We start from the raw sequence: 14,109 nt of genomic DNA on the forward strand, positions 1-14,109 counted from the left end.
TAATCAACTTTCACTGTTTGCTTACTGCTATACTCCCACGCCTAGAACAGTTCCTGGCAGTAGGTGCTCAATGAATACTGGTTGATTGAATGAATGAGGAGATGGCACTGAACAAGCAGACATGTACTTGATACTTGAGTTCAGATGACTCTAATTTCATGGGACTTACATCGAGCCAGTGATGCTGGATTTCTGTATTTATAACACTGAGTCAGTGTCTAGCCTTGTGTCTTTGAAGACAGGTGCTAATGGTCTCTGGAACCTGGACACATTATAGCAGTTCATTCAATGCCCAGCAATAGATTAATTTCAGATTCATATTTCCAAGTGAGTGAATCAATTTTGGAATGCACTGAATTACTACTTTCTGTCAGAAATGTTCCTCCAATTCTCACAGCTTTGCAGAATGAGGTTGATGGAGGAGTTTTGGGTCTCAATGAAGAATCAAATGCTGCCTAACCCAGGTTATTCACTCCCTTACTTTCATGGGTTCTTTGATGACCTTTAATCCTTTAGGTCACGTCTTATCCTGGAAGGAGGTATTCTTCTCAAATGCCTCAGCTACATGTGCATTCATGGTGCTAGTAGAGCTTTATACTGTTTGTTTTAATCACACTTTTACAATAACAATAACAAACAAAACTTCATTAAAGGAAAAGAGAGTTACATCTATTGATATGTCATGCTCTGCTATTTTTTGGCCACTATTGAAAACACTCATTTTATAACTAACCTAGCAAGCTATGAGACTAGGGAAGTGGTAAAACAGCTCCTATCACTTTTGTTTAAAATGTAACCTAGAGGAGAAAATTAAAATTCTGGGAAAACACCTAACAAAATAAGGGAAATTAGGCATTCTGGTGCAGAATTAAATTTAACATACATCTCAGAATTTTCAAACTCTGCCTCTTGGAATAAACAATTTAGGCTACCAAAACATGGTGATTGTTTCTGAATTGCTTTCAAACTTGGGGACAGACTTAGGCATCACAGCAGACATATCAATAAATGTGTCTGCGCAAAGGGTGTTCGTAAATTGTTTGTTCTTTGAACAAAATGCCAGTGTGTGGTAAGAAGAGAGAATTACGTAGAAAAATATTATGCCACTATGGAAATTGACAATAAACTTGCAGTGTCAGCACCAGGATCTTTTAAAAACACAGAATCTAAAAATAGATGAATAGAAAAAGAAACTGACAAAGTAGCGCCAAGCAAATGTCTTTATATTAAAGGAGGAATAGAACTATGGAAAGAAGGACTTATTTAAATAAGCTGTAAATAAAATGTCTGCATCATTACTTTAAGAGTATCTTCAAGAGCAGAAATATAGTAGTTGTTACTGTCATCATCCACGTTATCATCATTACTATCATCATCATCATCAAAAACCATCAAGAGCATTTTACATCAATAAAAATGTGGCACCAAAAAACGGGAATTTCATAGTTTTCTAGGAGTTAATATTTTAAAAGTAAATCACCCTGGGGCTTCCCTGGTGGCACAGTGGTTAAGAATCTCCCTGCCAATGCAGGAGACATGGGTTCGAGCCCTGGTCTGGGAAGATCCCACATGCCATGGAGCAACTAAGCCCTTGCACCATAACCACTGAGCCTGCACTCTAAAGCCCACGAGCCACAGCTACTGAAGCCCGCTCACCTAGAGCCCATGCTCCACAACAACAGAAGCCACTGCAATGGGAAGCCCACGCACCACAACGAAGAGTAGCCCCAGCTAAAGAAAGCCCGTGTGCAGCAATGAGGAACCAACACAGCCAAAAATAAATAAATAAATTTATAAAAAAAGTAAATCACCCTGAAATGTCTACACAAGTGAAAATCATACTGTTGTCTACTTAAGTATAAGACATGCTGACATAGAAGAGTTATAGAAATTCTCACTTAAAAAGCAAATCTTGTATGGGACTTTTCTGGACTATCTTCTTTATTTTTCTGTTAACCTAAAAGTCTCCTAAGAAAATAAGTGTATTAAAAAAAAAAATAAACTTTAGGTTCCATTGCACTTTGGAAGTGATTGAAATGTGGTGGAGGTGACACAGTAAACATTGCAGAAGTACATGAAGAAAGACAAGAACTCAAGAAAATCCTTGAGTTCTCATCTGAGCAATTCGTTGAAGCTTTATGGAGAAAAACAGTACTTTCACAGCAGTTTGAAGGATGGAACCGAGATGGTTGGAGAGGAATGAAGTCGTTGTAGCCACATGGTTCAATTTGAAAGAGGGCTCACAGGTAGCTGTGAGGTGCCTGGACATTGGAGCTTCTGCAGGGCTTAGGAAGAAATAATATATATATCTGAGAAGAGAACCCTAAGTAAGGAACCCTGCTTCCTAACAACCAACGCTGACATTTTGGATTTAGTAAATCATAATTTACTTTAGACACTCTGAACTTGTATATTACAATTGATGAAATAAATGGAAATTTATTTATTTCTTAATTACAAGACCATAATGGGACTTAACATTTCTAATTGCCCTGGTCTTCTGAACAGTTTGACTAGCTTAAAGTGGAGCCTGGTTTTAGAGAGCAGACCAATGTCTGTACTAAATTGTCTGTTTGTGCAACTAGAGGGAGCTAGATGCAGCCGGGACTGTGAAAGAGGACTGAAAAGATTTGCCAGAAGACTGATTATTTGGTTTAGAGGACAGAAGTCTATCTCACACCTTATTTCTATATAAATCCCAGATTAATTAATAATTTCAATGTGAAATGGAAACGACACAAATATTTGAAGTAAAAAATCAATATATAATCTTGGGAGTGCAGAAGCACATTTTTAAGCATACCAAAAGGAAATACAATTTAAAAAACAATCAACAGTTTTTATCATTTTTAGCATGAATAACCTAAGTAACATTTTTAGGCTTAGAGCACTGGAAAAAATATTTGTTGCATACATATCAGATAGAAGATTAAGATCCTTAAAATATAATGAGTCCTTAGAAATCAATGATTAATAAATAAGTGCAACAACAGGAAAATGGGAAAAGACATGAGTAGACACTGCCCAAAGAAGAAATACAGATGGTCAATACATATTTGATACAATGTTCACTTTTACCACAACAGACAGAATTTCAAATTAAGGCAAGAATAAGATACAATCCCCCCTCCATCAATTGGTAAAGATTAAAACTGGTAATACCCAATGTTGGCTAGGGTGCAGGGAAACAAGAAAAAAAATGGTAGCAGAAGTATAGATTTATCCTTCCATAGGAAAATTCGGCAATATTTATTACAAATATTTAATATTTATTAAAAACACTCCCTCTGCCACTGGAATTCCAACTACAGGAATGAGGATGGGGCTTCCCTGGTGGCGCAGTGGTTGAGAGTCTGCCTGCCGATGCAGGGGACGCGGGTTTGTGCCCCGGTCCAGGAAGATCCCACATGCCGCAGAGCGGCTAGGCCCGTGAGCCATGGCCGCTGAACCTGCACGTCTGGAGCCTGTGCTCCACAACGGGAGAGGCCACAGCAGTGAGAGGCCCGCGTACTGCAAACAAAACAAAACAAAAGAATGAGGATGAAGGTATAAGTATATTCATCTCAGGATTTTTATGATCAAAAAAATTGTAACATCTTAGCAGTTACAATCTGAAGAGTTTTCCAACTTTAGGAGAATTGAGAAATGAGTTAAATTACACACCTTACATAGCCATTAAAAATTATTGTAGAAGAATATTAATTAACATGGGCAAATGATCAGGCTCTGTTTTTTAAAGTCAAAACAGCAGATTTTAAAACTGTGCATTGTATGAGCTTACTGCTGTAGAATAATGTTATGTACACATAGAGAAGATATGGAAGAACAAACAATAATGTGTTAATAAAAACTGTGTTTTGATGTTAGATTATAGGTAATACTGAGCAGTTGGATTGCAAAGTTCCTTATGCATTGCCCAGCAAAACCTGCTTTTGTCACCTTTAATTAGAATTGGTAATAGAATTTTGAGTCAGTGTTACCTTGTTGACAGACATTGAATACAGGACAAAAGTTAGGCGGGACATCTAGCATGATGGAAAGTGAATGACAAAATGATTTGTTAATGGAATGATTTTAAACCATTCTGTGTGGCTTAAAATGAGGACTTTGGAACAAAGAGGAGAATATGATAAATGTAGCTGGGCCAGTGGCATTCACTACTGGGATTTGGATCAGCTCCTTTGGTAGATTTCTCAGGAATCTGTTTGCATAAAGTCCTGAGCAGCCAACTGGGAGAGAGCACCTCAGGACAAGCTTGCCTCATAGCAAAGCTTCACAGCGAGGTGCTAAGTGGCTCTGTTATCACAGTGCCTTCCACTCACGTGTGTCCCAGTATAATCCTCCAGGATTTCCTGAGTCCCGGGAAGGGGCCTGTTTCAGTTTAAAAACAAAAAACAGAAAAACAAAAACAACTTGGGCACACCATCGGGACTCAGCATGCTGCTTTGGTACCATTCTTGTAGAAAGAAACTCCAAAGGAGAGAAAGACGTTCTGCCAAATGGCTCGGCTTGAAGCTTGTGGAATTACACCATCCTCTGCAGAAGCAGCGTGGCTCCCTGAATCATGCCACCCAACCTCACCTCTCAGGTGAACCTCGTCCTGGTGCTTATGCTCTGACAGCTCCAGATCAGTTTTGATCAGCTTTTAGTGGGGAATGCCAAGGAGAGGGAAATTAGAGTCTGGAATACTACTGAGCCCCAAATTATGTTAATATGGAATAGGAATGTCATTTTGGTCCAGTGGGTTTTAAACTTTTCTTTTTAACAGTAAGATACGTTTTTTGTGAATTAAATATTACATGTAATCCAAAATGTAATATTGATAAGGCAGAGCTGATTGACATGGGAATGGGGAGGGGCTAGAAACCCAGCTGTTCCATGTCACCCCCTCGCTAAGCTAGGGGTACTTCCTGGAACCACTAAGGCTGAAAACCACAAATATATCCAACTTCCAGAGATGTGCAATGACTTAGTCAAGATATGCAGCAGCAGAGTGAAGGCTGGAATCCAGGACTATTTACCCTGTGGTGTTTTTCCCACTACATCACTTTCTCTACCACTCCTGTAGCACTTCTGCCCTAGAAATCCTCCACAAACACTAGGTGAAGGATGTGTTAACTAACCTTATTGTGGTAAACATTTAGCAACATCTACGAAGATCAAACCATCACACTGTACACCTTAAACTTACATAATGTTATATGCCAATTACATCTCAATAAAGCCGGGAAAAAAATCAAACAGAAAAAGAAAAGAAAAAAAAAGAAAACTTCTATGGTGACGCTTTTAGAGAAACAGACTAAGTCTTGCAGGTAGAAATGGAGAGGAACAGAGTAGGTGTCACAGGTGGGATGACCCTGGAGAGACATGACAAGCTACAAAAACCCCATGGAAAAGCCACACAGGGCCTCGACACATCTGCCCCTGAGCCCCTAGACAATACAGCCGAAATCTGCTTCGGGCTCTTTCCTGGGGGACGTGAAGGGGCCCTGAGCTGAGTGGGTTCCCCGCAGGCGTTCCCTCCTGCTGTCGTCCTCCAATATGGTTTGAATCTGCTGGCCTCCCAAGGTCACTGTGGGCCCTCTGATGGAGCCTTTGATTTAACATGTAAGGGGATTCCCACTGGCTGATAAAATATTTTTATATTTTATCACTTTCCTGCAGCTAGCGGCTTTTGGCACGCAGGGTGTTTTTATAAATGTTATAAGTAAATATTTTGGGGTCCATCACCGAGATGAGCATGGACCTGCAAGCCTGGGACTGGAAGATATTAGGCTCCACTGGAAAGAAGTGGGAATAGAAAAAGTAAAATATTGAGGACGTGAAAGTACTTGTCAAAGCACTGCAACTCTGCACTGTGGCTCCAACATCCAAAGTTAATAGAATTAGACCAATAAAAGCAAATTGATTTTAAGCAATATATCTAGATATCCAAGGGCTTTAAGTGCTTTTACTTGGATTATGGGCCATTTAGTAGAGGAAGGAGAATAAGTAGGGCTACATTTTCACATTAATGACCATCACTTTTGTTCTCCAGACAGAACCAGACCCTTCAAGACCCTTCCACAAAGCACGGCAGACAGATTCCTAAGATGTCAAGCCACTACTCAGGGTTTCCAGGAGTCATGGGCCACTTTTGGTCCAAATGTCCCTTTGAAAAATACCCCCCAACATAAATAAAGTGTGGGCTATGGTCGTGGTATGCTCCACTGCCCTTTCGAGTAGTAAAGTCTCAATGAGCCGCTCGGAAGCTGAGGTCAGGAAAATTCTCTTTCACACTGGGTGATTCACTACGTAGGAAACTTACTCCTTCCTGGGGAACCGCTAAACCTCAGCAGTGGCTGGGAATCCGGGGAAATCCACACAGAGTGTATTGGTCAGCAGATCCAAAGTGACATCTGCCCCAAGACCCACACGGCATCTTTTCCACTTTTCTCTCAGCTCCCATAGCCCTTGGCGCAGGTCAGAATGAATGGGGGGTGCTCAACAAATACCTTTAACTTGCCTTGTTGATCTCTTTTTGCCCCGTTAGTCTCACCCCACCTACTCTCCCAGTGGTTGGCTGTTTGCCCCATGCTCCCTTGAGTCTAAACTTATTTGAGTCCAAATCACTTCACAATTTTTCTAATTACCTCCAGTGCATTTATTCAACACACTCATAAATTTTCTTCCTGTTCAAGGTGCTTTCAACACTATTTACTGTCATCTTCAAATTTAAGAGCTTAGTGTAAACTCAGATAATTAACAAAGTCAGTGCCAGGCATCTAGCAGATAGTCAATAATATGTTGGCAGGAAGGAGGAAAGGAAGAGAGGGAGGGAGGGAAGGATGAAGCGGAGGAGGAATCACCCTGGACCACAGCCCACATTCCTCCAGGGTGATTTTGAAACACCTGGTTAACATCCTGATTGAAGGGTGGGACGCGGTCCAGCATACGTAAGCATCCTCCTCTGGTGCAGTGGAGATAAGATGACAGCAAGGGCATGGCAGGAAGAAAAGTGCAGAAAGGTCAGATAGAGTAAGAGCAGGGCTGAGGAGGCAGGAGAACGCTGCTGAGGATGCAGACCCCGGCCACGGGAGGAGGTCGTGGTAAAGATCCTGCCACGTCCCACAGCATCAGTCCCTGTGGTCCTCAGGATCCTCTGTAAACCCTGTTTGAAAAGCATGAGTCTAGATTGGGACATCCTTCAAGTGGGTCCAAATGGACTGAAAACATTTCTGGGGTCTAGGTGTGATGGTATCCTCTATTTCCTGCTTGCCTACCTGTCCTGTCTCTGGAACGTGAGGGAAAGAGCACACAGTACTGGAGCCAGTCTCTGCCTGCACGGCTGAAGAATGTTCTTACCATTCACCCCACCTTTCCACGGATGCTGGCCGTCTTCACCCCCGATGAGAGCTGGCTTCTAGGGGCTGTGAAAGAGAATCACAGAAGGAGATTCGCTGCCCTCTAGAAGCTACCCTAGAAGGTTGTCCTTTTTTGTTTTCTCTGATTGGAGCCTGTAGTACCAACTGACCATTTGGGTTTAGGTCATCCTTGGAGAAGGTCTGGTGGGATTTCAGAACAGGATCTTCTGAAAATATGTGAGGAGGAACCTACTACGGGACACAATTATTTCAGTTGCAGGAAATGAGACTTTATTTACATCCCAGGTAAATTCTTCAAGGTCAGAACATAGCTAGGGAGGGAACAGAGGGGAAAACAGATAGTAATTTTTTAAACTTGGCAAATTGTGGCAAATTAAGGGCAAGATTTACTGTCTAGATATGCAACATAGGTCTTTGATGATAATAGTAATATTGAATGAGATGAAATACTTACTAAGGGCCAGGCTGTGTTAAACTCTTATCTCACTGCTTACAAGAAGCCTATGAATTAGGTGCTCTCATATCTCCATTTTACAGATAAGGAAACTGAGGCTGACAAAATGCGGCAAAGTGCTCAGGGGCACATAGCTGGTATATGGTAGAATCTGAATCGCTGAATTTGTATTTCCAGTTGAAATCCTATTCTCTGCACTTTGGGCCACATGTATATATACACAAGCTGAATAAATCCTGTTGCAAGATTAAAACTGACAATTGCTTTCTCCCCCAGGTTCAAAAGCGTTTTCACTACTTGAACCTGCTGTTGCCTACCTCTGGGGCAGGTTTGCTTACCCACTAAATTATACCACCTGGTAAACTGGTGGGATCCCTGTCCCCACCTTCCGGGTCCCCCCCCCCCACCCCCCCAGGCCCACAGCACAAGCGCGTGTGTACTCACAGGGGTTTGCTCTTTCTGGTAGGTCTGGGACCCTGGACTAAAGATTCCCATTCCTGTTGACTGACTTTATTAGTGCAACTCAAGTTTCTTGGTTTTCTGTTTCTTCCCAAAGATGCTTGAGTGCCTCTGGCCCACTGCTTCTGACCTAATTACTCTTGCCCTGATAGAGTATATCTTGATTATGGGATTCTTGAGCCATCTTCCAATTTGGGTCCACTCTGCTTTTTTGCATTTATGCAGGGAGCTCTTGAAAGGAAGTTTAGGTTTTTGTTCAGCAGTTTTTCTTGTCTTGATCTTATTTCCAGCCTCTGTGCAAACAAGATTACATATAAGACTTCAGCCCTGGATCACTCTGTAGCTAACCGCAGTCCTTCAGCATGTGAAGGCTGTTCTCAGGATCTCAACAACACCTATTCTATGGCTTCTAGAAAAGTTTCATTGAAAAAGAGGCATATTTCCTAAATTCTAGCAGTTGCCATTTCTTAATAGAAGTAATTGGAATGCATAGTCTGTTCCTATGTTGGAAGTTACTGAGAAACCAAAGTCCCCCATAGCAACAGTATTGTTCTGTCCTAGCCCACTGTTCCCACTTTCAAGATATGTTGAAACAATAATAATAATAAAGCTATTTCAAATATGCCAAATCTAAAAAATCTGCACTCCCAGACTCCACTATTGTGACTGTGTTTCTGGTTGATAGTCTATAATCTTATCACTTTTGGCCACACATCCACATACCATCCTGGGTTATTTATGAAGATAAATCCTGTGCTGAGATCAAAATCAACAATCATTTTTTGCTGCATCTAAATTTATTTTTGCTACTTAAAAAATGATTTTGAAAATATTTTCCAGTGGGTTTATTTGTTTTAAAAAGATTTTGGTAAAGAGATTCCTCTGAACAAAAAGTAGCTCTTGGGTTGTCAACTACCAACTGCGACACATTTGGAATATCTTGAATTGTTATCCAGTAACAGACAATTCAGTTTTAAGAGTATTTGTACCCTTGGCTATGTTATTACGTTTTAATGTTTTCAAAGTTTGTCTATCTAAAAATATAACTCCAGTTATTAATTTCTGGCTCACTGAGAGCATGGATTTATTAGCTAAATGAACTGTATGTTACCCATACTTTCTGAGTTTCGATTTCCTCATCTCTGAAGTGGAAAGAGTAACACCCACTTTATAGAATTGCCATGAGATTTCAACGATGTAATCCAGGTAAAATAATGATTTCCCATCACACAGTAAGTGCTCAGTAAAAGGTAGCTTGAAAATAGCATCTAAAGAGTGAAGTTTAAAATGAATAACTGAGGGACTTCCCTAGTGGTCCAGCGGTTAAGACTCCACGCTTCCACTGCAGGGGGCACGGGTTCAATCCCTGGTCTGGGAACTAAGATCCTGCATGCCGCATGGCATGGCCAAAATAAATAAATAAGACAAAATAAAACAAAATAATTGCGTTACAAAATTTGTGCCCACCTTCTATCCCCACAAGCCTGCGTGCTCAGGAAGGTAGTAGCCTCCTTTGACCTCCAACCTTCCCCAGCTTTCGGCTCAGTTCTGACACAGAGCAGTCTCTCAATGGATATTGGTGGAATGAAATTCACCTGAGTATCCACTTGCCATGCCCTCCATTGCATTGATTAGTAGTTGTCTATGTTTATCTTCAGAATCGATTTCTTTTTTCTAAATACATTAAAAAAACTTTAATCTCTGATTTTTAAAGGTACTGTTTTTGTTTCACTCTTCTGTTTAAGAAACTGACATTGAAATTCTAATGCAAATTCAGTACAATGGTGTTAAGAGGCTTATACCTAAAAAGAGTCAGCAGATAAATGATGTAACTGGCTTTTCCAAGGAGAGGTAAATGGAGACAACTTGGGAGAACAGCAGGAATTTGTCATCTGCTTTGGGGCTTGTCTCAAAAACAATCAGCTACAGTCTGGAGAGCTGACCTACAACTATGCAAAAATTTGACCTCACATGTGAATGCGTTGGCCACTCTGCTGTGAGAAGACCAATGTCATCAGGGCCATTGCGTGAAAGAGGCAATTCAAAGCACACTGGGCTTGAACATAGAGCTTTTCCTCTATAAGGAATATCTTTCCCAACTATTCATCTAATAGACCTTTTCTACTCTTTAACTATATACAAAGAAATGTATGGGCAAATGCTCCAAGCTAATTTATAAATATTTCTGGTGCTACTGCAATATTCTAAACATATTTGGCTCAGATTTAAATGTTAGGTGTGTGTGTGTTTAGAGAACTTTATTTCCTAAGACTGTATCAACGTTAGCCTAACAAATATTTCAAACACCCAATATGTGCTAGGAATGGTGCAAAAGGCTAAATGCATGGCACAAAAGAGCAAGAGGAAACGTGCCGAGATGCTAGAATGGAAGATTGGGGCCAGATTGTGTTATGCTATGCTTTTGAATTTGGAACATATTTTATCTTATAGGACAAGGTTGGAACATATGCTTACCTTGAAGGAAAAGCAGTGTCAGTACTGGCTGCCTGGAGAGCTGTGACGGAAACCAGTCTGTGACTGAAAGCTGCAATCATGCCACGGGAGGTGAGAGTGAGGGTGACCGCCCACATGGTAAGTGTTTGTCATTCTTTGTTTTGTGGTCAAAGGCAGCCACTGGAAGTGTCTGGCAAAGGAAATGGGTCTCATCAGGTCTCTGCTTAAGAAGACTGTCAACAGGTCAACAGTGAGGGAGATGAATTAGAGAAGGAGCAATTAACATATTTGATCTCACTTCATAGGCAGCTCTTTTCTAGACACAGGAGACACTAGCTATCTCCCTGGGCACCCATCTTCTCAGTTTATGGGAAGGCAGGTTACTGTGGGACAGGTTACTGCAATGGATGGAGGATTGCTGCCCCACTCTGCCCACCCATGAAAGGAGGGCAATCTTCATTCACTTGTCTTGTGGGAATTGAGCCGGACATCTGTTCACCTCTCAGATTACACGACCAAGTTTCATGTTACACGAGAGACATTCTCTGAACTCCAAGCTGAGTATCATCCTGATAAATATTACAAACTCATTCAGGAAAGTGAATTCCTATCTTTTCACCCAAAGTAGGATCCTGAATATGCTGGTATCTGAGTACATTTCACCAAAATGAGAAGCATTTCTCAGAAAGAGAAATTAGCAGCCAACAGTACAATGTGTTAGAGTTCCAGCAGGAAACAGATGGCACTCTCAAACTCAGTGAGGAGTGTTAACAAAAGGGTGATTTACAAAGGTCTGGAAAGATTTAGGGACGTGTACAAAGGATGTTGAAGGACCCTGGGGCTGAAGTAGCAGAAGGTGATGGTGATTGGTAAGCTCTTTGTTACCACCAGGTCTAAAGGAAAATGTGCCAGTTCCAGATCTCAGGGTGGGCAGCTCTAAGGAAAGGGTCACTGGAGAAGAGCCGTGACATTTGATGGAAAGATGTGGCCAACCTGTGTATACGGCAGGCAAAGAGTTAAATGCACAGCCTCCTTCTCACCCCACTGGGGCTGAGAACCCATTGATGTGGCCTGTACAGATCAGCCTGCAGGGCACAGACTAGAACAGAGGAGGGTGGAGTGTGGGTCTGGAAGGCAAAGAGAAAATAACAAGCTCAGTGCAATTTTTGGTATGTGATGAATTCACATGAAATAATAACGATAAGAAATCAGCAAAATGTGGGCTAGGAAACCCCAAGCTCCATGTTCCTTCATAAAATCATCAACAAACAAACAAACAAACCCAAACCCACCCTTGCCTGAATGGAAACAGTCTTGGTCTTGAGTGTGGCAACTCAACTCCCAGTTTCACTCTTTAAATCACAGGGAGGGAGCAGACCTTATTTACAAATTATTGTGTATATCTGTTCTAAAGTGGCTGGGGACACCAGAGGATCTGACTCGCTGTCTCTTGCTCTCATAACGCAGAACACATGCAGGAAAAGCTGTAGGCTTTGCTCACAAAAGCTACAAGGAGATTACACACCCACAGAAACCTGGGGCAATAGATGCTCACTGGAGACATACAGTAGACCATCTGAGGACCAGAGGAGACAGTGAGATGAGACTTTTTGGGAAATGAGGAGATTCAAAATCAGCCATTTTTACAGGGGAATCTAGAAAGCCACATGCATAACCAAGTAGGACATATGCTCAGAAGAAAAACTAAGAAGACCTAAAAATTTCACCTAAGGCTGATTCCTAGTCTCAGAGAAAACCTAACTAAGTAGAAGGAATACCCCAGCACAGAGTCAGTCTACCAAGACTGGGAGTTGTAATTGCTCTCTCTCTTTTTTCTCTCTGTATTTTTTTCTTTGTCCGTTTCATCTCCTGGCATTCAAAGAAGTTTCTATCAAAACATTAGTTGAGCACAAACTAAAGTAAAAGAGATTTCAGTGAGAACACATGGCAAGAAATAGACTTTGAAAAAATGGTTTGGAAAAGTCTCAAAACAAATGGACTATCATAGCCTTCAACAATCAAACAAACAACAAAAAGTAAATTCTGGGGAAGGGGGGAAATCTGATTCCCAGACTTAACACATTATAATAATCAAATGTCAAATTTTACTTTATCTCTAAAGACAGAATTAGGTTGGAAGGGAAAGGAAGAAAAAGATATTTAATGCAAATAGTAGCTAAAGAGAATTGGGGTGGCTATACTAATATTAGAGAAAATAGACTTTAAGTAAAAAATTATTACAAGAGACAAAGAAGGATATTATATATTGATAAAATATCAATTCATCAAGAAGATATAACAATTATAAACATCAGAGCTCTAAAATATATCAAGCAAACACTGAAAGAATTGAAGGGAGAAATACACACTGTAAGATAATAGTAGGAGACTTCAATGCCCCCACTGTCAATAAAGAATAGAACAACCAGACAAAAGATCAATAAGGAAACAGTGGACTTGAACAACACTGTAGACCAACAGAATCTATCAGACATATACAGAACACTCACCCAACAACAGCAGAAAACACATTTTTCTCAATTGAGCATGAGCATTCTCCAGGATCTGTTAGACCGCAAAACAAATTTTATTAAATTTTAAAAGATTGAAATCATATAAAGTTTCTTTTCTAAACATCCTGGAATGAAGCTAGAAATCAATAACAGAAGGAAAACTGGAAAATCCACAAATATGTGCAAATTAAACAACATATTCTTAAAAAAACCAATGAATCAAAGAAGACATCACAAGGGAGATTAGAAAATATCTTGAGACAAAAAGATAATGAAAAACATAACATACCAAAATTAACTAATGCAGAGAAGCAGTGCTAAGAGGGAAATTTATAGCTGTAAATGCTTACATTAAAAAAAAGAGGGCTTCCCTGGTGACGCAGTGGTTGAGAGTCCACCTGCCATTGCAGGGGACACAGGTTCGTGCCCCGGTCCGGGAAGATCCCACATGCCGCGGAGCGGCTGGGCCCGTGAGCCATGGCCGCTGAGCCTGCGCGTCTGGAGCCTGTGCTCCGCAACGGGAGAGGCCACAACAGTGAAAGGCCTGCGTACCACAAAAAAAAAAAAAAAAAAAAGGAGAAATCTCAAATCAATAACCTAACTTACTCTTTAAGGAAAAAGAAAAGCAAACCAAAGCTAGCAAAAGGAAGGAAATAATAAAAATTAGAGGAGAGATAAACAAAATAGAGAATAGAAAAACAATGAGAAAAATCAACGAAACCAAAATTTGATTCTTTGAAAAGATCAACAAGGCTGACAAACCTGTAGATGGATTGACTAAGAAAAAAGAGAAGACTCATGTAACTAAAATCAGAAATCAAGTGGGACATTATGACTGATTTTTCAGAAATAAAAACTATAAGAG

General features: G+C 40.6%; 1 protein-coding gene across 11 annotated transcripts in view; it reads left to right on the top strand.

Moving 5' to 3' along the window:
* The window catches only part of COG6 (component of oligomeric golgi complex 6), a 280,734-nt gene that overhangs the window by 157,340 nt on the left and 109,285 nt on the right, over nucleotides 1-14,109 (top strand). For all 11 annotated transcript variants that reach the window (XR_013824904.1, XR_013824905.1, XR_013824906.1 and 8 more), the window contains one exon: nucleotides 10,729-10,869. The gene's annotated coding sequence lies outside the window, so the exon portion shown is untranslated. The remainder of the gene's footprint in view (nucleotides 1-10,728; nucleotides 10,870-14,109) is intronic.

The sequence above is a fragment of the Stenella coeruleoalba genome (genome assembly GCF_951394435.1).
Source record: "Stenella coeruleoalba genome assembly, chromosome: 18".
NCBI lineage: Eukaryota > Metazoa > Chordata > Mammalia > Artiodactyla > Delphinidae > Stenella > Stenella coeruleoalba.